This window comes from Bos grunniens, chromosome 16, assembly GCF_055505025.1.
Source record: "Bos grunniens cultivar Pamir isolate PY7600 chromosome 16, Bosgru_T2T1.0, whole genome shotgun sequence".
Lineage (NCBI taxonomy): Eukaryota > Metazoa > Chordata > Mammalia > Artiodactyla > Bovidae > Bos > Bos grunniens.
Window position 1 is genome coordinate 78,794,396 of NC_141180.1, and position 3,466 is coordinate 78,797,861.

The window sequence follows — 3,466 nt, forward strand, 5'->3', positions numbered from 1 at the left end:
ACCCCAGAGAGCTGAATACCTCTGGGAGACAGCCCTAGCCCCTGTGACAGTGTCTAGCACTAATTCTGCTTCACCTGCTTGGAGCTGAGGACTGCTCTAGGGTCAGGCTTGCAAAATATGCATATTGTATAAAAGGCCTCCTGATTTTAGCTGCTTGCTATGTTTCTAGTTGCCAGGATGCCTGGGCACTGGGTCCCCCCATTTGCATCTCTCACAGCTACATATTCAGGGGGTATGGTCTGAGAGGTTCCCAAACATACTACATACAGGTAACTCAACCCTGGCCCTGTGGGGATGTCAGAATTCTCTGCAGGATTAGTCACTTCTCTGATCTACTCTTCAGAAAACCTCTAAAGGTAAATTATATACTGTAAAAACAATTACAGTAGTCTCTCTACTTCAGTGAATATTTTTAAATGTCTACAATTAAGTTGAGAAATAAAATAAAACCTTACCTGCTGGGGATAATCCATTTATTTGTTTGTGCTCATTAAATTCTGAATTAACATTCAACAAAAACTTACTGGCCTTCCAGTATGGGTCAAGCAGTGTGTTATCAGCTTGAGTGCTAAAGCATTTGCCCTTTAGCAGTGGATCCAAATAGAATTTCTGTGGCTGCTGCTGCTGCTAAGTCGCTTCAGTCGTGTCCCGTCCCTGGGATTCTCCAGGCAAGAACACTGGAGTGGGTTGCCATTGCATTCTCCGTCTGTGGGTGAGGCCTCGGCATTTTACAATTTGTCAGGAGGTCGCATGTACAGTCAAGGTGAGAATCACTGTCCTGAGGGAGTGATGGGGCAAAGAGCACACGGACAGACTTGGCCAGGCTCTCAATTTTGATATCCGTGAGGTGTTGAGAACCTCACTCAGGCTTTCAGGCTGGACTTACTTCTGGACAAGGAGAGAATGGGATTTGATGGTCTCTGAGTTCCTTTCCATCACTCCTAAGTCTCTTGGTCTGAACCAAGGTGTAAGTCCCTTTCAACTCCTACATTCTAGGACTTTTCAAGATGTTTTGTGGTGAGAGGAACTGGAAGCTTTTGGAGAGTCCCTGAGTTCAACACCTGTTCAGATGCCTCTCGCATTCTCTATACCAACTTATTTTACCCACTGGGTGTCCATCAGTCTCAGGGTTAAACCAACTTAACGGAAGACAGTGGCTACAACAAGCCTATAAAGGTCCATTAGTCCCCATAATGCCCATCTTTCCCAGACTGCTTCCTCCATCTAGACACTCATGGGACAGTGAATCAAGGGTTACCCAGGGAAGCAGAAAGGCCAGTGCCTGGTGGATGACGAGTGTGAAGACAAGGAACCAAGCATCTCTCTGAAGTGCCAGCTCTGGCAAGTAACTCAGCATGCTAAGGGTATTCTGAGTCCCAACCAAGAAGACGCCTCTGCATGCTAGGCACCCAGAGGCTAAGGAGGAAAATACCCTTATCTACTTTCTTCCACCCAGGTCTTAGTGTGATACAAGAGGAACACACATTCTCCATTCTTCACTGGCCAATAATAATGTGGGAAGAATTTGGAGTTCACCATTCTGGACAAAATGGAAGATTATTAACAGAAGAGTTATTGATAAGTATACAAATAAATTTTATTTTCCATTGTAGATCTATTTCTGAAAATATTATGTTCAAGTTGAACATATGAAAACAGAACACTTCTTTCTTCTTTACTTGAAGTGGCACCTAAGAATTTCAATTGTGATTCTCTGCATCTTAGTCTACTAGTTATAATGCAGTAGCCAACATTCAAATCCATGGAAGCAAATCCTTTTGTAAAGGATTAGATTAAATCATTTGAGGATGAACCAGGTCTTTCTTAAATTTTTAAATATTTTGAGTGAGAGACTTTATCAATCTTTATTACTCCTTACAGATTCAACTTTCAATTCATACAAAGTCAGCCTCAGATGGAGACTCACTATTCCCATTACTCTATTGGGAAGATTGCTGAGCTTAGTCGCTCAGTCATGTCTGACTCTTTGAGACCCCATGGACTATAGCCTGGTGGAGGCTCCTCTATCCATGAGGATTCTCCAGGCAAGAATACTGGAGTGGGTTGCCATGCCTTCCTCCATAGCATGGCGAAGAGCAATATATATATATATATATATATATATATATATATATATATATATATATATATATATGTATATAGTTGCTGTTGTCAGTTACTAAGTCACGGCCTCCTCTTTGCAACCCCATGAACTGCAGCACTGCAGGTGCCTCTATCCTCCATTATCTCCCAGAGTTTGATCAGATTCATGTCCTTTGAGTCAGTAATGCTCTCTAACCATCTCATCCTCTGCTGCCCCCTTCTCTTTTTGCCTTCAATCTTTCCCAGAATCAAGGTATTTTCCAATGAATCAGCTCTTCACATCAGGTGGCCAAAGTATTGGAGCTTCAGCTTCCACATCAGCCCTTCCAATGAATATTCAGGACTGATCTCCTTTAGGATTGACTGGTTTGATCTCATTGCTGTCCAAGGGACTCTCAAGAGTCTTCTCTAACTCCACAGTTCAAAATCATCAGTTGGGGGGAGGAGCTAAGATGGCGGAGGAGTAGGACGGGGAGAACACTTTCTCCCCCACAAATTCATCAAAAGAACATTTAAATGCCGAGTAAATTCGACAAAACAACTTCTGAAAGCCGGCAGAGGACATCAGGCACCCAGAAAAGCAACCCAAGTCTTCGAAAGGAGAGAGAAGAAATACAGCTCCACTTACCAGAACACCAACACAAGCTTCCCTAACCGAGAAACCTTGACAAGCCACCTGTACAAACCCACACAGAGTGAGGAAACGCCACAATAAAGAGAACTCCACAAACTGCCAGAATACAGAAAGGACACCCCAAGCTCAGCAATTTAAACAAGATGAAGAGACAGAGGAATACCCAGCAGACAAAGAAACAGGATAAAAGCCCACCAAACCACACAAAAGAGGAAGAGATAGGGAATCTACCTGATAAAGAATTCCGAATAATGATAGTGAAATTGATCCAAAATCTTGAAATCAAAATGGAATCACAGATAAATAGCTTGGAGACAAAGATTGAGAAGATGGAAGAAAGGTTTAACAAGGACCTAGAAGAAATAAAAGAGAGTCAATATAAAATGAATAATGCAATAAATGAAATTAAAAACACTCTGGAGGCAACAAATAGTAGAATAACAGAGGCAGAAGATAGGATTAGTGAATTAGAAGATAGAATGGTAGAAATAAATGAATCAGAGAGGATAAAAGAAAAACGAATTAAAAGAAATGAGGACAATCTCAGAGACCTCCAGGACAATATTAAACGCTACAACATTAGAATCATAGGGGTTCCAGAAGAAGAAGACAAAAAGAAAGACCATGAGAAAATACTTGAGGAGATAATAGTTGAAAACTTCCCTAAAATGGGGAAGGAAATAATCATCCAAGTCCAAGAAACCCAGAGAGTCCCAAACAGGATAAACC

General features: G+C 41.7%; 1 long non-coding RNA gene across 1 annotated transcript; it reads left to right on the forward strand.

Moving 5' to 3' along the window:
- The first annotated feature begins 1,455 nt into the window (after positions 1–1,455).
- On the forward strand, positions 1,456–3,255 carry LOC147357085 (uncharacterized). The gene is made up of 2 exons (XR_015142884.1): positions 1,456–1,582; positions 2,350–3,255. It is a non-coding gene; the product is annotated as an uncharacterized LOC147357085 (long non-coding RNA).
- Positions 3,256–3,466: the final 211 nt, after the last annotated feature.